Source organism: Stegostoma tigrinum, chromosome 27, assembly GCF_030684315.1.
Source record: "Stegostoma tigrinum isolate sSteTig4 chromosome 27, sSteTig4.hap1, whole genome shotgun sequence".
NCBI lineage: Eukaryota > Metazoa > Chordata > Chondrichthyes > Orectolobiformes > Stegostomatidae > Stegostoma > Stegostoma tigrinum.
The window spans coordinates 40,624,501-40,652,377 of NC_081380.1; the positions used below are offsets into that span (position 1 = coordinate 40,624,501).

A 27,877-nucleotide genomic window follows, 5' to 3' on the forward strand; every position below is an offset into this window, starting at 1 on the left:
GTCTGTTCCAAAAACATCTAAAGTTTAAGTTTTAAAATGTATGTATTACAACAGACAAGAATACATTTCAGGTTGATTGGTTAATGTTAACATTCACGTAGTTGTCTTTGGTGATCTTGGTCTACTCTGATTTTTGGACAACGACTGTATGGTTTGGTTAACTTTTTTGGTCATGTAACTGATTATAGTTGAGGCTGTATCTGCATTGCTTGTTAAATACTTACATAAAACATACACAAAAGTAAATTCCAAATAAGTTTTAATAATGATAATAATGTTGTTTCAAGGTGTTGGTCTTCCCCAGATTTATCATGCATAGCAGAGCTGCAAGACTTGGTCTTAAGTTCTGAAGATTCTGCAATAAGAATCACGGTATTTAAATTAAAATCAATTGAGTCAGTTTCGTGGTTAGCTATGATCAATAAATACAACAATGAGAAATTCTAACCTGTTTCTGTACCTTGATGTTGTGACTCAGTGGCTAACAATTTGGCAATAAACCTCAAGTTTGAGTAAATATGTTATTCCTGGGTCTGTGTATGGGTAGGACCTTCATGGGGTGAACTCTTACTTAACAAAGAAGGATGCCTCATTTTGTCTGGGCAGCGTGCAACTATTTGCTATCATACCTCAAGTCTTGGCAATCTGGGTCACAAAGCAAAGATGATGCAGTTCTATTTGCAACGACTCTCCACACAGAGTTGTCCAGTTTTAATAGAGTACCTGAAGGTTTAGGAAAAACAGTTCTTAGGGTTGGTGTCCCATGGGTGAATAGTTTCTCATTTAGAACACTGAACTTTGTTGCCATCTGCAACTTGCAATATGTGCAAATTTAACACAAACATTGTTTCAAATTAACCTTTCAGCCCCAAGGCTCCACTTTGGGTTGCACAGTCTTTACCCATTTCAATACCACTTTGAAATGCTCTCCATAAACTTCTGCACTTGATTTTAACTCCCTCTCCCAGCCTTTAAAAACCTTTTGATAATCATAATCTCTAATCTTCATTTAGCTGATTATCCTTAATTCATTTGCTTCCACTATTCACTGTCTGATTATTCTTGTTGATGTGAAATATTTGGTGATGTTTTATTGAAGTGCTTTGCAAATGCTAACATAAACTGCAGGAGCCAAAAAGCAATCTCCATGTAATTCTGTTCAAGTTCAGATCATTGCTTATGCTGGTTTTGTGCTTTTTCTTGCTATCAATTTATTGAGTCTTCCATAACGTTGGGCTAGGTTTTGAAAGAGTTGCATTCAAGGCATCTCAGAGGTGGTGTCAAGATAATCTGTGTGAAGGACCTTTAGAAACACCATGTTCTGTCTCATGCTCCCCCATGTCAGGCTCTGCTCCTCGACCCAACCCTAGGTCCCCTTGTGCCAAATTGTTAACTGTCATTATTTCCCTAAGCAGGGAGCCCAGACATTCATTGCTCTCCTGAAACACCTGAGCCCCAGCTTGATTGGCAGCTCTGACTGTCTGATCTTGGTTGTCAATAGTAGAACATCTATTTCAGATAAGGTTTTGAGTTCAGCCATTGAAACTTCAAAGGGTCTGGATGAATCACACATTCACTGGCATATAGTAGAAAGATGGTTCTGTAACAAAATGGAAAGTTATCAATGGGTGACAGTGTTTGTTAAAGCTTTTTAAACACTTACAGCTCTCACAATGGAGCTCATTGCTTCTAATGAAGTGTACAGTGGATGAATGGGCATGAAAGTGCCATTGTCTGGCATGGAGGGGGCATGACGAGTGTGTGGTGAGGGTGAGGGCTGAAGGGCTTTTCTTTCTTTTATTCCAACTGAAATTAAGTCCCACAGCAATGAGGTGAGCTTTCTAAACAGCCTGACTCTCCATCTCCCCCTCCCCCACTGCATCACAAAACCAGCACAGCTCATCCCCGCCTCCCTAACCTGTTCTTCCTCTCACCGATCCGCTCCTCCCACCTCAAGCCACACCTCCATCTCCCACCTACCAACCTCATCCCGCCTCCTTGACCTGTCCATCCTCCCTTGACTGACCTGTCCCCTCCCCACCTATACTCTCCTCTCCACCTATCTTCTCCTCTATCCATCTTCGGTCCGCCTCCCCCTCTCTCCCTATTTATTTGAGAACCCTCTCCCTATCCCTCTTTTCTGATGAAGGGTCTAGGCCCAAAACGTCAGCTTTTGTGCTCCTGAGATGCTGCTTGGCCTGCTGTGTTCATCCAGCTCCACACTTTGTTATCTTGGATTCTCCAGCATCTGCAGTTCCCATTATCTCTGACTCTCCATCCAGCTGCTGCTCTTTCCCAGGTGAGCTGGCTTGGCAGGCTACACCCCACACATTGTGCATCAACACATCTTTGGCATTTTCTCCCAGAGCAGGCTGAAGCCATCCAAAGAATTTTCCTGACTCCTGTTACCTGAGTTATAGAATCATAGAGTCATACAGTACGGAAACTGACCCTTCGGTCCAACTAGTCCATGCCAAACATAATCCCTAACTAAACTAGTCCACCTGCGTGCTCCTGGTCTACATCCTTCCAATCCTTTCCTATCCATGTATCTATCCAAATGTCTTTTAAATGTCACACCCACATCCACCACTTCTTCAGAAAGTTCATTCCACACATAGATTCCACCCTCTGTGTCAAAAATTTGTCCCTCATGTCTTTTTAAAATCTCTCTCTTATCACCTTAAAAATATGCCCCCTTGTCTTGAAATTCCCCTTCCTCGGAAAAACACAATTACTATTAACTGTACCTGGACCTCTCATTATTTCATAAGCTTCTATCATGCTGCCTCTCAACTTCCTACGCTCCAGTGAAAAAGTCCCAGACTATACAGCCTTTCTTTATAACTCAAACATTCCATACCCAGCTACACCCTGGTAAATCTCTTCTGCCACACAGTTTTGCAAAATTTTTGTTAGTCTCTGGTTACAAACATGGGTGTAGGAGTAGGGCCATTCAACCCCTTGAACTTGTTCCATCTTTCAATGAATGGTGGAATAAAATGACATCAGGCTTGATCTTCTTCCCTACCTCTGCTCTCCCACACCATCAAATTCCTCAAAACCTAAAATCCAAGTTGAGCTCAGCCTAGCTCTCAACTAAAGAACTGCATCCAATTCAGAGCGCTGCACACAATGGAAAGATGGGAAGGCCTTGGAAGAACGCTGTGGAAATTTATTAGAATGGGTACATGTGTTAAGGGAATTCCTTTATCTAGAGACACCATAAAAATGGGATTGTTTCAATTGGAATAGTGATTATAGAAACATCAAAAATTAGGAAAAATATTTGACCCCTCAAGCTTGCTCTGCCATTCGTAATAAACTTTCCTGAACATTCAACATATTTAGATTGTTTCCACTTTTTCCCATGTCTTTTGATCCCTTTAGCCCCAAATGTTATATCCACCTCCTTCTTGAAATCGTACAATGTTTATGGTCTCAACTGCTTTCAATTTCCACAGGCTTACACTCTCTGGGGGAAGACATTTCTCCTAATCTCAGTGTTAACCCACATACTTAGACGATGATTCCCCAGTTCTGGACTCTCCCTGTCATCTGGAACATCCTTCCTGCAACTACCCTGTTAGAATTTTATATGTTTCCATGAAATTCTCCTTCATTCTTCTGAACTCCAACTAATATGATCTGAACTGATGCAACCTCTCCTGTTTCATCAGTGCTGTCATCCCAAGAATCAGCCTGGTAAACCTTTGATTTACTCCATCTATAGGAAGAATATCCTTCCTCAGACAATGAGACCAAAACTACGCACAACTATAATGGCTTGCACAGTTGGAGCAAGACATCCCTGTGCCAAAACATATGAAAGCCAACATACCATTTGCCTTCTTTACCATATGCTGCACACCTTTCATGACTGGTGTACAAGGCCACCCAGGTCTCACTGCTCATTCCCCTTTATAATTTAAAAACTGCTGATAAATAATGAGATTGTTACTGAATTGAAATTGTACAATCTGCCATGATAGGATTTGAACCCATGAACCTCCCACACCCCAGCAGCTCATTAGCCTGGGATTAATTATTACTAGCCCAGTGATGTTACCATAATGCCACTACCTCCTTTACAAGGAAACAATGTTTTCAGTGGTTTCTATCTCGTGAAATAACTAAAATGATGGTGGATGGAGGTTCAATAGTAAAATGCAAAAGGAAGCCAGGTGTCCACAGAAGTAAAGGCAGAAATAGCAGGCGATTGTCACAGCTGCAATAGGCTGAATGGCCTGCTTCAGTGTTTTCTGATTCAATAAACTAAAATAATCATTAAACATATGCTCAGAAGGAAATGAATATTTCTGATCATCACTTTCTGTGACCTGTTAACTGAACCAACAACAAAACTGAAGTTCCTCATTCACTGGTACAAAAGCTGAAGTTAACAGAATCCTACCTCGACTAGATTATAAAATACAAGGGCTTCATATAGGCAACAACTCACATTATCCTCTCCGTCTCCCAAATAATTCCAGCATTCCAACTGAGTTTGTATTTTGGCAACACAAGAATCGAAGAAAAAAGAGCCAGATTTGAGAAAGTGAGCTTGAGTACATGTCTGCACAAAGAAGCTCAGTGTGTAAATTTAAAATGTAAAACATTCTACATTGCGTTCAAAATTATTTTTGCACTGACGTTCGTGCATCTTGTATGAAGACTACAGTTGGCACTGCCATAAATCAAAAGCATCAGCTTTAATTCATCTTTTAATCCAGAGAAAGCATCTCACTGAAAACACATTTACAGAGCAGGCACGTACATGCTAATAAATAAGAACTACATAACAGATATGGGTGTAAGCATTCACATAACAAAAGAGAAACATCCTGTAAATTGGTGAACACAAAAGCAAGAGATCGCTTGTCTTTTGTGATATGGGAGAATAACTGTATTGCAGGCAAGAAATGGGGTGGAGATAAGTCACAAATCATTTGCTGACCTTGGGATTTTGACGATCAAAACAACCACTTGGAAAATACCACTGCACAGCATCTGTAACTGAGAGGTCGGAGGCCCTTTTGTGTCAATGACATCCGGAAACACAGCAGAAACTCAAACAGTTCATGGATTCACTTCTAATAAAACCTGTGCGCTCCGTTGAGCAAAACCCGTATCTAATCGAGAGCATATTTGACTATGGCTTAACAAAAAGACGCTACTACAGCAGGAAGCGTCAGAGATACAAAAAAGTACACAAACCATTTTGAATAAAGGCACAGAAAGTTGGAGAGTTAACATATTGAGCAGCGAGTGTATGGAACATATATAAAAGTTCCATTGTGTGTATATGGAGCAGGTAGAGAGAAGTTATTGGGGAGTAGGTAGGGAAAAGGAGGAAATGTCGTATTATCCCAGATGACCACTCTTGGCAGGTTATGGTACTTTAGCCATCTCTGCCAGTTGTGGTTCTAGGGAAAGGTTATTTGAGGTTGGTCATTGCTCTGACCCTTTCTTTGCCTTAGGCCTATCCATTGATTAGTGGTAGAAGATACACCATCACAGAGTATCTTCAGAAAAGGCACCATTGTTAGATAACAAGATTTATTGCATAGTTTGGTCAGCTGTAGTGACAGGGAGCTGGTACAGATATGTCTGGCCAAAATTCCTGGTCTCCACCTACAAACTGGTACAAATATGTCTGGCCAAAATTCCTGGACTCCACCTACAAACTGTGCATGACAGTTAAAGGATGGATGGAGCCAATCTGACATGCCCATTAACCCCTTAAGACCCATCATCTTGGAACCAATCCTCCAGAGCATTAGCCTGGACTGCTGGATAATTAGTTCAGTGACATTACCACTGCATTACCATCTCCCAAGTGATTCCAATATCCAATTCTCTTTTGGAGTATGTATTGGAAAGAGCACAATGGCAAATGCCAGGTTTACAGCTATGGCTCAGTCAATGGCCTGATATGGGTCAAAGTTCGCAAATGAGATTGAGAAACTTCTCGTTGTGAAATCTGTAATTATACGGGATTGTAAGGTTGCAGAAGGTAGATCAGAAGCTACAACTCAGTAAAACATACAGGAGGTCGACACCGAGAGCGAGAATGAGCAACACAACCCTTTTGAACCCTTGCCAGCCTCTTTTGGTGACCAACTTCAGACAACTGAACAGTCAACGCCAGTAACAGTAATAGTGCTGGTTGAGCAGTAATCTTTCAGGCAAGTGTCTGCGAAAGTTTACTTCACCAGATAAAGAAGTCCAATGGGTGTCTGATGACACCGAGTATGTTTAACAACTCAAGGGAGTTAAGCTGCACCGTGGCAGGAAGACTAATATTGACTGAACCAAGAAGAAGCAGCAGCCGAGTCTAAGCATCCAAGATGCAAGAAAGCCACTACTTCTTACAATTAAAAGACAACTTCCTGATCCAAAGATCCAAGATACCAAAAGGGGTCCTCCAGATAAGGAAATGGATCACTGGCAACATCTGCAATGGAAAATGCCTGCTACTAAAGATAATCCAGCGAGAAAAGATACTGCAAAAGAGAAATAAAAACCAAAAGAACTGCAGATGCTGTAAATCAGGAACAAAAACAAAGTTGCTGGAAAAGCTCAGCAGGTCTGGCAGCATCTGTGAAGGAAAAAACAGAGTTAACGTTTCAGGTCCAGTGACCCTTCCTCAGAACTGTTCTTAAGAAGGGTCACCAGACCCGAAATGTTAACTCTGTTTTGTCCTTCACAGATGCTGCCAGACCTGCTGAACTTTTCCAGCAACTTTGTTTTTGGTCCAAAAGAGAAATTTTTGACAGATCAGAACTCAAGCAAATAATTGGCCAGTGAGAGTATGTTTAAAACATCCAGAAGTGGCTGCATTTGTGTAGTCAGAGACTTGAGGGAAGCAGCATAATGATAAATAGAATATAATTACGTACATAATTGCAAATTAGTTAACTATAGAACAGAAAGCTTGGGGAGAGAAATTGGAATAATTTAGGAGAAGGTGGTACAGTGGTAATGTCACTGAACTAATAATCCAGAGGTCCAGGCTAATGTTCTGGGGCCACTGGCTCTAATCTCATAACAGCAACTGGCAACATTTGAATTCAGTTAGAAACTATGAAATCTAACCAAGCAGAGACAGCACAGTTTCATGAAAGGGAAATCGTGTCCAATTCTTTAAGAGTTTTTCAAGGAAAGACTCAACCAGACTGGTTAGAAGGGAATCAGTAAGTGTTTTAGAACATAGAACATAGAACATTGCAGCACAGTACAGGCCCTTCAGCCCTTGAAGTTGTGCCGACCTGTCATACCGATCTCAAGCCCATCTAACCTACACTATTCCATGTATGTCCATATGCTTATCCAATGACGACTTAAATGTACCTAAAGTTGGCGAATCTACTACCATTGCAGTTGCATTTGGATTTTTAGAAGGCATTCAACAAGGTACCTCACAAAACGCTAAGTCATAAGATAAGAGCCCATGGTGTGAGGTAGTATATTGATGGGCAGTGAGAATTGGCTAATAAGTAGGAAATAGCGAAAGGGGATAAGGGTTCTTATTCAGTTGGTGACCTGTAACCAGTGAGTTTCCACAGAGATCAGTGCTAGGATCACAACTGTTTACAATATATATTAATGATGTGGAGGAAGGAAGTGACTGTACTGTAGGCAAATCTGTAGATGACAGAAAAGGTGGAAGAGCAAATTTCAAGAAAGATATGAACATTTTAAAGAGAGATGTTGATGGGTTAAATACATGGGTCAAAATGTTGGCAAATGGAGTATAATAAAGAAAAATATGAAGTTGTTCATTTCAGAAAGGACAAACAAAAGAAGAGAATGTTATTTAAATGGAGAAAGGCTTCATAAAATTGCAACACAAAGGGACTTGGCGGTCTTGTGCACAAAACACAGAAAGCTAGCACACAGGGGCAGCAGGTAATCAGGAAATCTAATGGAATGTTGGTCCTTATTTCGAGGGGGTTGGAGTATAAGAGTAGAGGACGCTTACTGCAGCTGTAAAGGTTCTGGTGAGACCACATCTGTGTGTGGTCTTAGTCCCTTATTTAAGGGAAGAGACCATTTCATTAAAGGTGGTCACGAGAAGGTTCACTAGGATGATCTCTGGTGTGGAGTTATTTTCTTGTGAACAAAGGCTAAAGGGGTCGGGACTCTATTCACCGGATTTTAGAAGAAGACGACATGATTTCATTAAAACATATAGTATTCTTAAAAGGCTTGACAGAGTGAATGCTGTGAGGATATTTCCCCTCATGGGAGAGTGTAAGACCTGAGGGTATAGTCTCAGTCTAAAGAGACTATTTAGTTAGAACCACACAGTCACAGAATTTTACAGTGCAGAAGGAGGCTATTGGCCAATCATGTCTGTATCAGCTCCCAACAGAGGTACCCAGCTAGTCCTATTGTCCAACCCTATCTCCATAGCCCTCTGAATTCATCACTTTCAAATGTATATCCAGCTGTCTTTAGAAACTGCCTATGGAATCAGTCTCCACCATTCTCCCTGACAGTGCATTCCAAATCCTAATAACTCTCTGAAAGCAGAAATTCTTCCTTACCTCACACCTAGCTCTCTTGCTGACTATCCTGAAATTGTAACCCCTAGTTACTGACATACCAACTAGTGGACACAGAATAACCGCCTTTACCTTGTCCAAATTGCTCATAATTTTGAACACTTCAATAAGGTCACCTCTTAATCTTCTCTGGTCCAAGGAGAATATGTCAAATTTCTCTAATCTTTCCATCCATCTAAAATCCCTCACTCCTGTTATCATTCTAGTAAATCACCTTTGAATTGTCTACAAGGTTTTAATATCCTTCCTTAAACAGTTTCCCTAGAACTGAACGCAATACTCTAATTTGACCAATTTGTCAAAGTCTCTCTGAAGTCCCTCAGCGTCATCCTCATAATTCACTGTTCTCCCTAGCTTCTTATCATCTGTAAACTTAGAGATTTTTGCCCTCAACACCCATCTCCAAATCGTTTATATAAATCTGAAAAAAAAAAATCTCCCTCCACCAATCCTTGAGGAACACCACTTTCAACTCACCTTTAATCTAAGAAATGCCAATCTATAACTACTCTCCATTTCCCTTCTTTTAGCCAACGTCTAATCCATGCTGCCGAGGACCCATCAATTCCAAACACTTGCAGTTTGCTAACTGCCCTGCCATGCACTGTATCAAATGCTTTCTGAAGAGCCAATAGACAACATCCACAACATCACCCTTATCCGTTGCCTGTGTCACATTATGAAAGAACTCAAATCAATTTGTCTGACATGATCTGCCTTGACAAATCATCGTCAATTGTCTGGAACTGACTTTTCTCTAAGTATAGTTTACCTCATTCAGTTTACATCAGTTTTTCCACCATTGCTGTCAAAAAATCAGGTCTGAAGTTTCTTCAGTTATCCTTTGCTGCTTTCTTAAACAATGGTGTCTCATTTGCAATCCCCCAGTCCCCCAATACAAATTTCCTGATGCATCATAATGGCTCAGTGGTCAGCACTGCTACCTCATAGCACCAGGAGACCTGGGTTTGATTCCAGGCTTTGGTGACTGTCCATGTTGAGTTTGTACATTCTCCCCATATCTGCGTCGGTTTCTTCCCACAGTCCAAAGATGTGCAAGTTAGGTGGATCGGTTGTGCTAAATTGCCCATATTGTCCAGGGATATGCAGGCCAGGTGGATTAGCCATGGGAAAAGCAGGGCTGTAGGGATTGGGTGGGATGCTGTGGTCTTGATGGGCCAAGTGGCCTGCATCCACACTGTGAGGATTCTATAATCCTGTGTTCAGACAGGCCTGGAAAATGCCTGTTAATGACTCCATAATTTGGACCTTTACATCTTTCAGCAATCTAGAATGCATCACATCAAGGCTTGGTGACTTCTCAAGTTGGAGTGCTGCAGGCCTTTATAGCATTTCTTCTTCACCTACCACGATACTGCTCAGCTGCTCAACACTTTCAACTGGGCACTCCCTCTGTCTTGTAATTTGGTAAAGGCAGAAGCAAAATACTTACGCAGTATCTCTGCTGCACCCTTTGCATATGTGAGCAGTTTACACTGCTAGTTCCCAGGGTCCTTACTGCATATTTTGCTAATCTTTTACTATTAATACAATTGAAGAACATTTTACTATTTGTTTTAGTGTAGCCTGTCATCCTTTTCTCATATAACAAGGTGTAGAGCTGGATGAACACAGCAGGCCAGGCAGCATCAGAGGAGCAGGAAAGCTGGCATTTCGGGCCTAGGCTCTTCTTCAGAAATCCTTTCCTCATGCTTTTTTATTCCACCCTTAGTCTCTTTCCTTTATTTGAGATACCCTTCTTGATTTCTATTGCTATTAGTATAATTCCAGTACGCATCACAAGCCACCCTTTTCTACCTTATTTTCTCATCAATATTCTTAGTCTTTGTGAGTACTTCGGCTGTGGATAGCCTATATTTCTCATGAGGATGTACCTCGCTTGTACCCTATTCATTTCTCTTTTGGAAATCTCCCATTTTTCATCCACTATTTTATCCACCAAAATGCATTTCCAATCAACCTGCTCGAATTCTATTTTTATACCCCTAAAATCCGCTCTTTTCCGGTGTGAGATCTGAATCCTTCACTGGCTTTTATCTCTTTCCAACTTAATATTGAAGCTTATCATATTATGGTCACTATTTCCCCAAGTGCTTTCCCACTCTGATGTATCCCACTTAGCCTGCCTCATTTTCTCGAACCGAATCCAGCACAGCTTGCTCCCTGATAAAAGTGGAAATGTGTTGTTCCAGAAAGTTCTCTACACACTGCAGGAATTGCTCCCCTTTCATGTCCTTCAATCAAACTTTTTCCCAGTTTTCCCTGAAGTAACTGAAATCATCAACTGTCACAACCTGACATGTCCTGCAGGTTTCCATAATCATACTACAAATGCTCACTTCTGCCTCCTCCCCACTATGTTGAAGTCTATAATAAATGCCCAGCAAGATCACTTTTCCCTTCCTAGTTCTCACCATCAACCGTACAGATTCTAATGCAGGAACTGCATTTTGCTCAAGGGTTATGATACTGTCTCTGAGCAGGTCTGCTACACCCCTTCCTTTTTTTAAAACTTATCATGTTTCTACCAAAAACCTTATAACACAGGATGTTAAGTATCTAGTCCTGTTCAGCTTGAGACAGAACTCCCCTTTTCTCAAGAAGGACCCCGAGTCAAAATGTCAGTGTTCCTGCTCCTCTGATGCTGCCTGGCCTGCTGTGTTCATCCAGCTCCACGCTGTGTTATCTCTGACTCCAGCATTGGCAGTTCATACCATCTCTGGCTTGATTCATGTTCCTTTCAATGCTACTATGTCATATACCCAAGAGCAATTTCTGCTTCCAGTTTCTTAATGTTGTTCACTGTACTTTGCGTATTTACACACAAAATTTAACCCTGCCCTTATCTCTTCTTTGACCATTGGGAGGTGACCATCTCTTTAACCACCGTCAACACTCAAGCCTTCACTCACTTCTTTTTCTCTTTATTCCCATTCTCTCTCTTCTACCCCGTCTGGTGCTTCCAAAACTAGGCGCTTTAGTCACTATCACCAGCACCTCCACCACTCCACCGCCTTCCACCACTGCCAAACCCTGCCCCACACGTTCAAATCCACCTTCACTGCACCATTTACTCTTTCGGTCAGGAGATAAGCTCCATTTCAGCCCAGATGAAGCCCATCCCTTCTGAACAGCTTTCTCCTTTCCCAAAAATGACCCCAATGTCCCAAAAATCTAAACCCTTCCCTCCTACACCATTCCTCAAGTCACATATTTATCTTCCTGATCTGCCTTTGTCAAAAGATCGTGACACAGGTTGGATATCTGAGATTATTCCCCTGAACGTCCTGTGTTTCAGCCTGCTCCCTAACTCCTGAAACTGATCCTGCAAGCTACCGCTCCTGATTCTTGCATGAACCACAACCATTGGTTCAATAAAAACCAAAATAATTGCGGGTGCTGTAAATCAGGAACAAAAACAAAGTTGCTGGAAAAGTTCAGCCAGTCTGGCAGCATCTGTGAGGGAGAAAACAGAGTTAACGTTTCGGGTCCAGTGACCCTTCCTCAGAACAGTTCTGAGGAAGGGTCACCAGACCCGAAATGTTAACTCTGTTTCGTCCTTCACAGATGCTGCCAGACCTGCTGAGCTTCTCCGGCAACTTTGTTTTTGTTCACAACCACTGGTTGTTCGTTCTCCCTTTCCAGAGTTTATCCAGCCATTCCATTAGGCTCCTAACCCTTGTGCCCAGGAGGCAATAGACCATACAGGACTTCCAATCTTGACAGCAAACTAGACTGTCTATCCTTTGAAACATTGAATCACCCATTACTTCTACCTTTCTGATTTCCTCCCGCCCTGTCTCTCTTTCTTTTCTCAGAGAAGCCTCAGCTACTGTGGTTTTCCCTCAAGCCATCCACCACTGACTCAATCACTCACTAAATTGGTATCTAATATTTCATATTTGTTAGACAGCTGCAAGGAATCCTGGGTTTCCTGGTCTGTTGGCTCTATTCCTTTCAATGAATGGTCACCCATTCTGGTGTCATCTCTACATTCCTCCTTGCCCATGCACCATGATGCAGAGTGACTGCCCTCTGGTACAAGTGCTTCAGAAACCGCTCTCCTTCCTTTATGGTGTACAGTAAGGAGAGTCACTGCTCCAAGCCAACCATATGTTTTTCAAGGACTGCTACGTTCTGGCACTTCATGCAGATATCACTGTCCTGAATGACTTGTGTATCAAAAACCTCCCACATTTTATATACCACATACCTCACAACTTTTCCCACAGTCCGCTGTTACTGGTCAAGATGATGCACGTTGTTAAGGGTTTGATGTTTCAAATTTTCTAAAAGCCTCTCTCTCTTTTCATTTGAGGAGGAGGATGGAGGGAAACACTCCAGTGATGTAATATTTGGGGCTTCACAATCAGTCCTTCATTATCCCCTTTCTCTATTCAAGATAAGACTGAGATGAGGAGGAACGTCTTCTCTCAGAGGGTTGAGAGTCTTTGAAACTCCTTGCCAGAGAGATCTCTGGGGGCAGAGTCCTTGTGCATATTTAAGGCTGAGATAAATAGATTCTTGATCATTCAGGGAAGGTGATGGCCCAGTGATATTATTGCCATACTGTCAATCCAGAAGCTCAACTAATGGTCTGAGGATCTGTGTTCGAATCCCGTCATGGCAGATGGTGGCATTTGAATTCAATTATAAAGGAGAAGAATTCTGGAATTAAAAGTCTACTAATGGCCTAGAATCTATTGCTGATTATTCCATCTAGCTCACTGATGTCCTTTAGGGAGGGAAATCAGCTGTCATGTGACTTCATACTCACAGTGATCAGTCTGGGTAATAAAATGCTTGGCCTACAATGCCCCCAGTACAGAAAACTACCAATGATTATTGCAAAAATCCATCTAGTTCACTAATGTCCTTTAGGAAAGGAAACTGCTGTCCTTATCAAGTCTGGCCTGCATGTGACACTAGATCCACTTCAAAGAGGTTTACTCTTAACCGCTCAGTGAATTGACCTAAAAACACATTCAGTTTAAGGGCAATTAGGTATGAGTAACAATGCTGGCCCTGCCAGCGAAGTCCGTAATCCATCAAAGTAAACAAAAGCCAGTCTTTTGGTACACTATTAAGTCAGTCACGCTAGTGAAATATTGTTGGCATTCAAGATGTGTATTCTCTGTTAACTGATTGGATTTTTGGTCTGGCATCCTGCAATACATTGCTGCAAACACTAGGACAGTCTGGGTCACCCTTTTGTTCTTATTGGACTTGATTCAGTCTCTCTTGGTTTGCTGGCTGTAGTTTGTTCTTGGCCCTTTTAAGCATTTCCTTTATGCCACCATATTTAAACTTAACACATTCTTTTTTCTTTTTGGGTTCTGCCACGGATCTCGGAAGTCCAGCAAAAGTCCTCAAGCTTCTGCCTAACAACAGCTTGTTTCTGGACTAGTTGTTCTCCGGTGGGTACCTGAACTCTTTCTACTCCCTTAAGGAAGCTGATATTGGAACATGACTAAGTTGAAAAGTAAGGCTGATTGCAAACAGTTTACACATTTTCAACTCTCTTAAGTATTATGTCATAGCATGTCATATGGAATTTCTGACGGTTATTCCACATACACCAATAGCTACATCTCTAAAGGCTGTAACTTCTGTGCCTTAGCCAAGGTGATTTCTCTGTTAGGGCAGTGACCCTAGGACTTGCTTCAAGCTTAAATTTAAAAGTATATCAATTCACATAAACAAGTTATGTGAAATATGAGCTGTTGGGGGTCACAAATATCACGATGAATGCCTCAGTTATATTCTCTGAAGGAAATTAGTCTACCATATTATGGTTTTCGCATGTGTAACCTCTTCCCTTTCTGCAACTCTGTAACTGCTTGTTACATCTGGACTCAGTTTTTAAATTTTGAAGTAGCGCTAAATTTTAAGAATGATCACCTTCATGAAACACAATCTGGTGTTCTATATGGTCTTTCTCTGGTCTTAAATCTGCACTAAAGTATCTTTCCCTTTTTTTCCAATCCTTAATTACTATCATTCATGTAAAGGTATTTTAAATCCAGACCATTTGCCCCTTTACTTGTAATGTGCTGTCCCTTAAGCTTGTATTCAGCAATGCTGTTTTAAATTACTTATAGATTCAGTAGAATGTATATCATAACATTGTTGCAATATTTTCTTTATAACTCTGCATTCCTGTAAAAAAAAATGTGCAGTTACAAACGGAAATTCAGAAGCTGCTCTCACTGAGTCCCTATTCTGCTCAGTGATGTGCTGATAAAGACCTCACTGACAGCAATTTTTACAAACTAGCTAAAAGGAAGTCAAGTTACTCAGACATGCTGGAATATCACTGTGAACAAAGGAAAAAGTATGAGGTTTAATTGGGTTTTACCTCTAAGCTGTAGCTACTGCCAAGTGAACACACTGGCTCTGACAAAAGAACAATTTTACATATTTGTGGAATGCTAATTTCTTATATAATGATAAAAATTCCATAAACCTTCAACATAACAGTCAAACATATTTTAAGTGTTTGTATTTCAGCTTTACCTTATTCCCCTGAAATTGTCCTAATCTTTATTTCAATTTTTGTAAAATGTATAGAGTGAAATATGATTAGGGTATTGACTTCCCAGTTTGCTGATTGTGATAATGATTCAACATGACTGGTTGCTTTGCCTACTCACTGTCGTTCACAATTGCTGAATGCCTGGACATCCCCTAGACTTTTCAGAAATACCAAAGGAATGTCAGGAAAGTGGAAATGCATGCCATTGTGATCGCTAGATCTTTATAGACAGGTTTCTTTGAAAGTATTGCTAACCATCATTGCAGGTCATTAATTTTCTACAATTACACAGCTCAATGAAGTTGGGCATATACCATGGTCAACTTTTAATGCAAGCTTGTAGGACTTTGCTCTGCTTCATTACTTCGTGTTTTAATTTGAGATTTTTCCAGTGTAAGGGTTGGGGTTATGGGATGGCTAGCTAAGATAATGGCCCAAATCTTCTGGGAGAAGTAACAGTGTGTAAATGATATATAATGTTATTAATCCTTAATATATGTTAAGTAGTCTTCAGGCTGTTGCGTGTGGCTTGATGCAAAATTCTAAATAACACTGAGCTGGGTGGTGAAATAAATTAGAACATGTCATTTCATCTTAGTGATGGCAATTTGAATATGACCATTTTTAGCCTATATTAAAAAAGCCTAACTGCTGTTCTGAACCCCAATCTGAAACACCCACCTCTACTCTACAACCAGAGATATATCACAGTTGCGTGGCAGGAGTGGAAATGATTTATGAATCAAACATTAGCTCAAACTCATTAAGATTTTCCAAAAAGATTTTAATAAGATACTTTTTATGACCATGTATCGAAGGGTGAGTTAGCTCCTGTCTTTTTAAGCCCATCAGTCAGTTGTGCAGAAAATATTTTTAATTCTTTTCTAGCATACACTATCTCACACCCCAAATAGAACAATGTACTAATCAGAATTAGGGAGCCAATTAAAAGATTATCTTGAGTGAAAGAAAGAGGAATTTTACTACCAGCCTCAAGGAAAATAATAAAACATAATATCAAACACACATGCAGATATGAAGTTTAAAGAGGGAGGGTGTCTAACATAATGGGAACTTAATGTTCTTAAATGCTTAACTGCCCTCTGGGCAATTAGGGATGGCCTCTCTGATGAAGGGTCTAGGTCCGAAACGTCAGCTTTTGTGCTCCTGAGATGCTGCTTGGCCTGCTGTGTTCATCCAGCTTCACACTTTGTTATCATGGGCAATAAATGCTTCCTGGCCAGTGACACCCTCATTCCATGAATGAATAAAAAAAAAAGAAATGGGAAGACAAAGAATATAAAGTTTAATAAGTTCTTAGCATTCTTGAGTCGTCATGGTTGAACCTGAGAGCATGGTGTTTAGTTGATGTCTTGTACCTTGGCAATAATGAAATTTATAGAATCCTTGCTTTTTCACTGAATGCATGTTTCTTCAACTTGTTCTATCACTGTCTGGCTTTTGAGACAATGAGCAGGAAACAGAGAGGGCATCTTCCTGTTACCAATTCATTTTCTTTTCTCTCTCCTAAGCAGTTACTGGAATACAGTTCATTTGTATATTCCTCAATCTTTCCAAGCTGGATACATGCAGGCAGCCTCTTCATAGTCAGTGTGTGCAGCTTCTCATACAAGTGTAAATTAAAACAGGAAGTGAGAGAGTTTCTTGACGCTGGACTTAGTTTACTGGTTTCTAGGTCTTCAGATAAAATGATGATTTAAGTTCAGGTGATTTTGTTCATTTCACATTGGTTCCCCAAAACTGCACCTCTCTGTAATCAGGTGTTCAAACATTTTAGGTTTCCCTTGTTAAGAAACATTCTAGTCCATGAAGGTCTCAGGTATTAATGTAAGATGATGGCAGTTGAAAGTTGATAGTCCATATTTTACCGTTACTGTCACATGCCACGGAGTTCTTGTACAAGATAATGGTTCATGGGGCCAGGGTGATAGATTAGCAAGAGTGTAGGGTTAGTTAAAGGTTTGAAGAGAGAGATGGGTCATATATTGACTGACAGGCTGTTATTAGCAGGATACCACAAATGGCAGGGTTAAGGTCTCATATTCATTACAATTCATATTCATGACTTAGGTGAAACGTGGTCAGATAATGCATCTAAATTTGTTGATACCGAGCTATGTGGGAAAATAGACTCTGAAGAAGATACAAAGAGTCTTCAAATAAGAAATTAAGATAGCTTAAGCGAGTAGGTGAGAAGATGGCAAATGAAGAAAAATGAGTGGGTGGAAGTGCAGTGAAAAGAGATGTTCACTTTGGTAGGAAGAATAGAACAACTGAATATTTTAACCAGTATCGCATGTCAGTGTTCAGTGAGATTTAGAAGACTTGACCAAGAAAAACACACATGTTTGTATGGTAATTAAAAAGGCAAATGCATGTGAATCTTTCATTCAAGGAGATTGCAGGACAAGAGTAAAGAAGTCTTGTTGCAATTGCCTATGACTTTAGTGAGAATATACTTTGAGAATGTATACAGTTTTGGTCCCCTGATCCAAGGAAGGATGGTCATTCCAGGAGGGGTTGTAACAGAGATAGAATGGAGGGATTGCTGGGATGTCAGCATTGTACTATAAGCAGAGACTGAGAAGTATGGTGGGTGATATTGAAACATAAGTCTTGACATTGAAAATCTGTTTCCTCTGGCTAAAACGTTGTGAGTAAGGAGTACAGTCTCAGGTTAAGGAGACGTCGATTTCAGATTGACTTGAGGAATTTCTTCATTCAGGTTGTTGTGAATTTTATAATTCTCCAGGTTAGAGAGTCATGAATTCTCAGGTGTTGAAAATTGGGGAGGTGATAGCCTCGTGGTATTTTCACAGCACTGTTAATCCAGAGACTCAGGGAATGTTCTTGGGACTGGATTCGAGTGCTACCAAAGCAGATGGCAAAATTTGAATTCCATTTTTAAAAACTGGAAATTAGAGTCTAATGATGACCATTGTTGATTGTTGGGAAAGACCCATCTGGTTCACTAATGCCCTTTAGGTAAGGAAACTGCCATCCTTACCTGCTCTTGTCTACAAGTGACTCCAGACCTACAGCAATGCAGTTGATTTTTAGCTGCACTCCGGGATGGACAATAAGTGCTGGCCAGTGATGTCTTCATCCTATGAATGAATAAATAAAAAAAATTCAAAGCCTCGCTTGATTGACATGTGGACTGCAAGGAGCACTGGCCAGGAAACTGGAGGTGAGATCAAGGTTCAGCTGTAATTTTATTAGTGGAAGATAAAGTTCATTGGCCTAAATACCCTACTCCTGCTTCTATTTCTTATGAATTTCAACCAGCCACAAATGCTCAGTTGATTTTCCTATTTAGGAAATTTGATGGTTATTGTATGTAAACACAATGAAATTTATAGAGTCTCTGAAACATCTGGTTCAGATCAAAACTACATCTGCTTTCCTTCCTTCATCTTGTCAGATCACTTTCATCAGAAAGTGATTCATTGAAATCCATCCCAGACATACAGCATTCTTCTGGGATCATTTGAAATAATGCTGAAAAAGAAGGAATATTGGCAAAAATTCAACCTACAGAAAATAATGTACCACGGATATCCCTACTCTTGTGCAGAGAATATGACAAAACTGTGTAATGTTAAAGCTTCTTTTCTGTGGTGCATGAAGAAAAGCCAAGAAAACTTAAATAGGAAGAGAAAAAGCAGTAAATACTCAATAGATCTAGTAGCACCTATGGGGAGAGAGATTTAAAATTTTAATTCTGTATCCTATCATCAGAAATAGGAAGCGTAAGGCATGCAAGCAAGTTTTAATAGATGCTTCAACAAACATGAGGGCGGAACAGAAAACAGCAAAGGTGCGAAAGTGTAAAAAAGAATGTTGATCTGAAATTCTGTCTGAGAGAACAGCAGGTTTACTTCTAGGAGAGAACTGGAAGTGTCAGTCAGTGACCTTTCATCTGGGCTGGAATATTTTGAAGTTGCAAACAAGCTTTACACATCGTAAGCAGTACAGTTCGCTGTTTGCACTCTTCTCCTGGCCCCATTTTCTATTGTCAGTCTACAGTTAATTATTATGTCAGTGGTTCAATTCCTGGTTCTTGCTGAGCTAGCTAATCTCAGTTGGCCTCAGCATTCTTTGACTCAGGAACAAGGAGAGTAAATTTGCCAGATTTTCAGGTCCAGTTTGCTTCTGAGCAGAACTGAATGAGTGACTGCAAATGCAACCAAACTCACCGAGATAGTACGTGCTGGAAATCAAGCCCACTACTACCAAAATCATGACAAAAGTTAAAGCTTTGAAAACAGCTATGCAGAATTTTGGTTTCACAGGTCAGCACGACATCGAGGGCCGAAGGGCCTGAATTGTGCTGTAGTGTTTTATGTTCTATGTTACCAAACTATCTGATTTTCAGGTATCCAAGTTGATAGAAATTATAGATTAGGCTTCTGTGCTTAACAAGAAATCTTAATTTATTACAGCTTAAAAGGTTTTAGCTAAACTAAATTAAGTAAATTCCACAAATTAAAACTCTCGACCACATTTAAACTCCCTTTACAAACATACTGAGATAAACAAAATAGGGAGAAAAATCACATGGAGCAGAGGGAAACAGTTCTTAGTTTTTATTCACAAAATCTGTTGGATTGTTTCCTGCTGATGCAAGTTTATCCTCGACCTTCCTCTTTCTGAATGCTTCCATTGGTTTGTAAGAGGCACAGGGTGGCTGTTACTATAATGAAAGGCTTCTGACTTATTCCAATTCAAGGTCACAACTTATAACATCTGCTGCAGGAAAGACAAGTTTTTTTTAAACAGGTTAAAGTGGCTTACTGCAGAGAAGAGAGTTTTTGGCTGCTGTATATCTGCTGGTTTCTCTCTGATCTGACAATGTACTCACTGTTTTGCTCACAGCCCAAGCTGCTTTTTGGGTAGGTGAACAATCACATCACTGTTGGCAGACATAGGATCTTTTCCACTGATAATTGGTCCTGAGTCCATGAACCAATCTGCTTCACTTGTAAACAATCCCTTGGTTCCAGTTCAGAGACAGTAGGAACTGCAGATGCTGGAGAATCCGACATAACAAGGTATAGAGCTGGATGAATACAGCAGGCCAAGCAGCATCACAGAAGCAGGAAGGCTGGCGTTTCTGGCCTATGAAGGGTACAGAGCCGAAACATCAGCCTTCCTGCCCCTCTGATGCTGCTTGGCCTGCTGTGTTCATCCAGCTCCACACCTTGTTACGTTGGTTCCAGTTCATCTGCCCACAACCACAAGACTGCTCACTAAAGGTATCAAAATCCTGGCTTTCAAAACATGCAGCCACCCTTGCAAATCCCTGGGTTTCAAAATGGTTCTCTCTCATTTCAGTCCACAGTTCCAAAAGCCAAAGTACAGAACGTTTTCAGAACATCCTTGAAGTCACATGAGAGCACAGCTAGACTTAACATTAAGGGTGATTCTTTAGGCATGCTCCTGGAAGGTGCCTCAGCTGGAGTAACATGTTCTAGGAAAGAGTTAATATATTCAAGAGAAGGGGGGAAGAAATTTAACTAGAGATATATAGAGACAATAAAAAAGTAATTTTAACATCCTGCTGCTCTTTTGAAAATTTGGTAGAGTTTATTTATTTTTGGAAAACATTAAATATTTTTTCAATTCTCCTTTTATTGAGATCCCTGATGTCATCCACGCTGAGTGAACAGAGAGGCAATCAAGCAGCAAATAAAGATTATTTGTCTTTTCAACATGTACATTTGTCATCTGAGTAAATATTACGGTGTCTCTGTAAATTTGTATAGTGGCTTGTAAGTCTCGAAGCCAGCATTAATTATACAACAAGGTAACTTCTTCTGTACATTTTCTTCCCTCCTCAAGCACTGTGGTATATATTTCCATGGAAGCTTGTAGCCCTAGCTGGTTGAGCTCAAGTGGCCAATTTTGCAAATGTAAGCCTCTGTTCTGATTTATGCAGTTTATCTGGAAACTTTGGGCTTTGCAAGTTACACAGAAAGCTATTTCTTCTTTTTCTCAAGTTAACCATAAGTTCAAATCATGCAGCCTTCAGACTTGGAAATTAGTACAATGTGTATAGAATTACCATTTGCTAACTATTCAACTGTTACTTTAATCTAGCTGATTAGCTTCCATAACCATGATTACTACCTTCCAGAAGGACAGAGGCAGCAGACACATGGAACACCATCACCTATAAGTTCCCCTCCAAGCCATTCATCATCCTGACTTAGAAATATACTGCCATTCCTTCAGTGTCGCTGGATCAAATTCCTGGAACTCCCTTCCTTTAGGTGTACCTATGGCACATGGACTGTAGTGTTTCCAGAAGAAGGAAGCTTACCACCACCTTCTGAACTGCAGCTAGGGATGGGCAATAATTGCTGGGCCTAGCCGATGGCCCTAGATCCCATTGAGGGGGAGGTGGAGTTAGGAAGGCACGGCTAACAAGTGGGAAGAAACATGACTGCAGAAATGAAGGAATTGATGCACACATGATTATCATAGTGTTAGATACCTTCAGGCTGCTGTGCAACAACTCAAAGCTTGCAGAGGGTACCAAGAAGGAGGAGGGAAAATGAACTCTTAATGCAGTAAAATCTTGCATTATATTCAGTGTTTCAAAATGGTACTGTAGCATGGCAACTCTTTGTGTTTTGCACACGATAAAGCGCTTTTCACTGTATTTTTATATACATGTGACAATAAATCTAAATCTAAAATTGAATCTATACTACTTGCATCTGGTTTTCTTTTCCAGTGTTTATATATAATGCCCCCTAAAACACTGTGATCGACTCAGCACTATTGACAGCACATTCCATACCTGGAAAATGATATGCATCAACCTCTTCTTTATATTTTCCCAGTACTAATCCTGACTTTATAAATGCCACCTTATTATCAATTCACCAATCGGTAAACAATTTTATACAATTTAAATTTATTTTTTGCAACCTATTATTGATATGTTCTAATGCAGCTTTGAGGCAAATAGCACTTAAATGCTGACCTTCTGGCAGGGATCCTACCATCATAAACTCTTTTGAATGTCCCGAATAGCTTAATCACATTCCCCTTCTCCTCTTCTGGCGGCTGAGCAGTTTTAGCAGTCACTGCTAAATATCTGACTTTCCACCACCAATAATCTTGTCAAAGTGTGTTTTTTAAAGAAAGTGACAGGCTTTCGAACTGGTTTTATTATAAGCTGATGCTAACCCATTGGTTTAAAATAAATCAGCACATATTAAAATCAGGTTGATCGAGAAACCCAGACCGATAGAAACGGAATTTGAAAGAAATCCTCTTCAAATTAAGCAGTAAAATTACTATGTGAGAAAAAGCATGCTTATTAATGTCATCCTGAACTGAAAAAGGCTGTGGCTGGCCACAATTTGCAATGGTGCTAATCTCTCAATGTAGCTCATTTGGAATAAATAAATAAAACTTACTGTAGAGATTGGAATGAGGTTGGCCAGGTGCATCTCATGGAGTAGGAGTTCCCTGATTGGAGTTGTTAACCTGGGCTAATCAGGTAGCCCTGGCTGCCAGATATAAACAGGCATCTCAGAGATAGTTTTCACTCTAGTGACTGGTGTTGAGCTAGCTGGTCAGAATCCATGTAATGTAAACATGTAAATAAAGGGTGACTTGGTGATGGGATACTGGCCTCTGGAGTTATTTCACATGCCAAAAGGCACAATGTTGGAACTGTACCATGACCAATGGTACCAGAATCATAATTCTTCTCACTAATTTGGTTCCTGTTTACAACTATAGATGGGAAACCATTTTGTTCCCAAAAATCCAACTTGAGTCAACTTTGAAGCAGTGTCCACACTTCACCATCATTATGATAGCTCTATTCCCACCCATAGAAACTTGGCGTCATTTTAAAGTTCACAGCAAAATTATTGCCAGATTTGTACCAGGACCCAGACCTTTTTAAGAAATGGATTGAGACAAACCCAAACTCATATCACATAGCAAAGACGTTTGCAGCCAGTTAAAGGACATGACTTTTTGAACCCTGTCCTGGATTTGGAAAGATAACTCTCCAATGTATTAACTCAGCCAGCTCCATTTCCTTCGAGCATTAATATTAAAACACTGATGTGTGACACATGCAGGGTAAGTTCAAGAGTGATGCAGAGAAAACAGGCTTTGCAAAATGTTGTTTGTGTTAGCACAACAATGAAAAAGGACCATGCCAATCATTTGAATCACATCTGTTCAATGAATGCAGGTTGCTCACATTGACAGAGGTCAACAAACTTGTTTTGGTAATTAAGCATTCATTTTGCAAGCTATAATTTTTCAAAATTGCACACATCAAAAATCATTTTCTGTTTCCTCACTGGTCTGTAAAATAAAATTGTATTTTAAGGTTTTTAAAACACTTCTCCAAAAATGATGCATAAATGTTAATTCATTTTTCTTGAGCTTCGCCAGTGCACTGTATCAATAACAGCTCTCCATAATTAGAAGACTTTGTGAATTTTAACATGAATACAGTTGTTTACTGATGATCGAAGTTTTAAATTATTTCATTGGTATCAGCATTGAATTCCTGTGGTGTTTTTATGGGAAATGAGAAAAAATGTCTTTTTCAATGTTTGTCTCCTACTTGTTCATTGTTATTTTCTGCACATTTATCTTCCATATTAGCCATTTTCCTTTTATTCTGTCTCAAGGTATAAATCTGAAGCCTTTTCTCATTGTCATATGTTTGTCTCTGATTTATACATAGTTTTTTTTTTCCATAGGGAGACTATCTTCAATGCATTATTTATGGAAACTAATTACCGTCACTTACTCTGTGTTCAAAATGCATCGTAGCAGTTTTACTAATTAAAGGAACATCTTTAAATATCATTAGAGGCTCAATCAAAGCTAAATCTTTACATTGAAATGAGCACAATGTTGAACTCTTTTTAGAATAGTTTTCAATTCTTTTCAGATAATCACTTGGGGAAACATAAGGGAAAGTAGTTATAACCAACTGTTCAATCTGACATTGCGAAGAGGTGGGTGTTGTTCAGAAGGCTTTGCAGCTGTATTGGTGTGGCCTGTGTACCTTCAGAAGCTTCTCTTCTCTCTTTCCCTTGACAATGTCTCAGTGCAGTCCCGGGGTCCGAGCTGGGGTAGAAATCCTTAACGCTGATTCCCCACAAGGCTACGTACTCAGCCCCCTGAAGACTGTGTGGCCAAATCCCACTCCAAATCCATTGATATGTTCGCTGATGACACCACCTTTGAGGGTCTTGGAGGTTTGAATAGGAAGCCTCAGATGTGTTTGTGTCTAAAGGGCTGAGGCGTACCGAATTTGTCCGGCCCAGGGACAGAGGCACCCTCCTCAGCTTGAACTCCCACAAGACTCAAGGTGGAGGTGGAAGCCTGGGCCCCTCTCAAGTGTCTTGAGAATGGACTCCTGGGTAGGGGAGTGGGGAGGGGGTTTTCTGTCTGTGGTTCCTCCTCCAGCTGAGTGGGTACTGGCATTGCCCTGTCTCCTTGTGAGGAAGGGGCACAGAGATAGGTCAAAGCCCCACATTTACACCCTCCCCCCACCCCTGAGCAGTTGACACTGATCATGAATGGCTAGAGAAATGGAGTTCAGGTCTGTATAGACATGCAGCTCTTTGAGTCTGCTGGACCTGGATCTCCATGACAGCCACCAAGCTGTTCATGGAAGAAGCCAGACTCTTCCAACCCTGAGGCAGGAAGGTCACAACCATGTTTCTTTGAACCAGGATGCCCAAAGTCCACAGCAAACCTGCCTGCTGCTCCTGTGTCTGTTTGTGCATTAGGATGACGTCCCATACTGGTGAAACCATGGGTACTTTTCTCCGAGGCCGAGTGATACCAGGTCTCTAGCAGGCTGGGCCATTTCTTCCTCGACCACCTGTGGAGATGTGGCAGTGAAGTGCTCACCAGTGGGTGCTCCCATAGCTAAAATATCCAGCAAGGTGCTAGTTTCTGAGTGTGTGATGGGTGCAGGGGACAGCATTGCTTGTGCTTCCTCTGAGACATTCTGCTTTTATCCTCTGAGCTGGAGGAAGGGAGGTTTTGAGGCTACCCTCTTGAACTGCAGAGACTATGGTCATGTCACTGGTACCTGCATAGGCAAAAGAGAGAAAGAATGATATTATTTTCTTTGGAAAGGGTGCAGGAAAGATTTACAAGAATGTTAGCAGAACTGGAGGGATCGAGTTATAGGGACAGCCCGGGATAGGCCTGGACGTTTCTTTCCCCTAGAGGGTAGAAGGCTGAGAGGTGACCTTGTAGAGGTTTATAAAATCATGAGGGGGATAGCCAAGGTCTTTTCCCTAGGTTGGGGGAGTTCAAAACTCAAGGGCGTAAGTTTAAGGTGAGACGGGAAAGGGGCCCAAGGGGCAACGTTTTCATACAGAGGATGGTGTGAATATGGAATGAACTGCCAGAGGAAGTGATGCAAATACTGTTACATCATTTAAAAGATATTTGGATAGGTAGATGAATAGGAAACATTCAGAGGAATATGGGCCAAACACAGGCAAATGCGACTAGGTTAGTTTGGGAAACTTGGTAGGCCTAGACGAGTTGAACTACAGGGTCTGTTTCCGTGTAATATGACTCTCCTCGTCTACAATTCGTTACATCAGTTTTCTTCTTGAAACCAAAAATCAAGGATACTTGCCACCTAGTGGAAGAAGTGAGTCCAGCAACTCTAGCTCATGGGATCTTTTTAAAAATCAATCTGATCAGTGATATTATTTCATACCTCTAGACTTGAACCCAGGCCTCCTAGTCCAGAGGGTAGGGACACTACCATTTTGCCACAAGAGCCCTCTGGCTAATGGGACAGTTGGCTTTGATGTGACTCTCAGATATGTTAAGTTTTAAACCTTGAGCTTTTTAATTAAATTGTTTATATTCAATTCAGAGATTATAGTATAGGAACTGCCAATGCTGGCGAATCTGAGATAACACGGTGTGAAGCTGGATGAACACAGCAAGTCAAGCAGCAGAGGAGCAGGAAAGCTGACGTTTCAGGTCGAGACCCTGCTTCAGAAATGTATTCAGAAATATATTCAATTCAGACTATTTTCACATCAAAATCCATCAATGCCATTATCTATCAAAACGAGAAATTGCTGGAAAAACTCAGCAGGTTTGGCAACATCCATGGAGAAAAATCAGAGTTAATGATTCAGGTCCATTGATTGTTTGGGTTCACCGGATCCTGAAACATTAACTCTGAATTCTGTTCGCATATGCTGCTGGACCTGTGGAGCTTTTCCAACAATTTTTTTTTGAAACTGAGTTTCAGCATCCACAGTTCTTTTGGTTTAAAGGTAATTATATATGCTGCTATAAAACTTAATATAGAGAAAAAAAAATATAAAAAGACTTCCTGGGAGTGTTTTGTTTTCTTAAATTGCTGTAATTTTCACATTTGGAAGAGGTTTTGTTAAGTATACCATAAATAAAATAGTTTAAGAAATAAAAAAAAACTTTTCTTCTGAACAAAATCCATTCCTTTCAATCCCAGCTTAGGCAGTTTGATTCACAAATTCATTCCTGCGCTTGTAAATTGTCTGCTTCTCAACAGGTTGCTCTTTTTCCTTAAATTGCGGTCGTCCTTTGAGATATATTTCCTAGAGTGTGAAATTATGCAATTAAATTCCATTGCAACTGATCTGCAACAATTATTTTTCTAGTTTGCATATCACAGCAGATTGATCAAACAATGTCTTGCACTAGGTGTCTTAGAGTGACATCTGTTGGGGGATACACAGGTTCAAGGTATGAGATACCTATCTACAAAGTGTTGTAAAGAAAACTAATTAATATTCTGAATTATTTATATGCAAGTTCCCAAACCTGCTCAAACAGAGCTGTATCACTCTGCTACTCGCTGCTGAAGCCCAAGTTTGATTTCCACTGTCGAACCAGGAAGAGGCTAGTTTTTCTTTCATTATTAAGTTAAAAACTGTGCTCTTTACATAAGATTGTACAATAAATATTGCCAGATATTTTTCAGAGACAGCACACAGTCCTTCAGGTTCCTGGAGACTCAATGCTGGAATGTTTGTTCATGCTTTGTGAAATCACAGTAGGACATTTATCAAGATAATAAAATGTGAGGCTGGATGAACACAGCAGGCCAAGCAGCATCTCAGGAGCACAAAAGCTGACGTTTCGGGCCTAGGCCCTTCATCAGAGAGGAGTATGGGGTGAGGGTTCTGGAATAAATAGGGAGGGAGGGGGAGGCAGACCGAAGATGGAGTGAAAAGAAGATAGGTGGAGAGAGTATAGGTGGGGAGGTAGGGAGGGGATAGGTCAGTCCAGGGAAGACAGACAGGTCAAGGAGGTGGGATGAGGTTAGTAGGTAGGAGATGGGGGTGCGGCTTGGGGTGGGAGGAAGGGATGGGTGGGAGGAAGAACAGGTTAGGGAGGCAGAGACAGGTTGGACTGGTTTGGGGATGCAGTGGGTGGAGGGGAAGAGCTGGGCTGGTTGTGTGGTGCAGTGGGGGGAGGGGACGAACTGGGCTGGTTGAGGGATGTGGTGGGGGAAGGGGAGATTTTGAAGCTCGAGAAGTCAACATTGATACCATTAGGCTGCAGGGTTCCCAGGTGGAATATGAGTTGCTGTTCCTGCAACCTTCGGGTGGCATCATTGTGGCAGTGCAGGAGGCCCATGATGGACATGTCATCAAGAGAATGGGAGGGGGAGTGGAAATGGTTTGCGACTGGGAGGTGCAGTTGT

General features: G+C 40.8%; 1 long non-coding RNA gene across 1 annotated transcript in view; it reads right to left on the reverse strand.

Annotated features, from left to right (window-relative positions):
* LOC125464764 (uncharacterized) overlaps positions 1-27,877 on the reverse strand; it is a 40,097-nt gene that overhangs the window by 2,520 nt on the left and 9,700 nt on the right. The window contains exons 2-3 of the long non-coding RNA XR_007250074.2: positions 18,155-18,254; positions 630-723 (exon numbers count right to left, since the gene is read on the reverse strand). This is a non-coding gene — a long non-coding RNA (uncharacterized LOC125464764). The remainder of the gene's footprint in view (positions 1-629; positions 724-18,154; positions 18,255-27,877) is intronic.